The sequence below is a fragment of the Morus notabilis genome, unplaced genomic scaffold, assembly GCF_000414095.1.
Source record: "Morus notabilis unplaced genomic scaffold, ASM41409v2 Scaffold645, whole genome shotgun sequence".
Lineage (NCBI taxonomy): Eukaryota > Viridiplantae > Streptophyta > Magnoliopsida > Rosales > Moraceae > Morus > Morus notabilis.
In genome coordinates, this window is record NW_010363463.1 from 265,828 (window position 1) to 266,360 (window position 533).

Genomic DNA, 533 nt, shown 5'->3' on the forward strand with positions numbered 1-533 from the left:
AAGAAATTGACAATTAAAATACAAACGTACGACCGAACTCTTATTGGGGTCAAATTTTAAATTGAATCAAATATTATATATATATATATATATATATATATTGGCAAAGTCTCTGGTCAGGCACTTGAAAAGTGCCTGACCAGACCCGCAAGTGCCTGACCAGACCGGCACTTGTATAAATATACATGAAGTGTGTATATTTATGGTAATTAAGTGAACATATAGCATAAAAATATGTATATTAATGTTAATGAACGTAAGCGACAATGTATATTTTTAATGGAAACATGTATTTTTTATAGCAATTAAGTGAACATATAACGTATTAATATGTATATTGGCTGATTTGTTGTATTTCATGTTAATGAACGTAAGCGACAATGTATATTAATTATGAAAACATGTATTTTTTATAGCAATTAAGTGAATACATAACGTATTAATATATATATTGCATGATTTGTTGTATTTCATGTTATTGAACGTCGTTTGGAAGTTTTTTTTTTTTTTTTTTTTTTTTTTTTTTTTTTTTA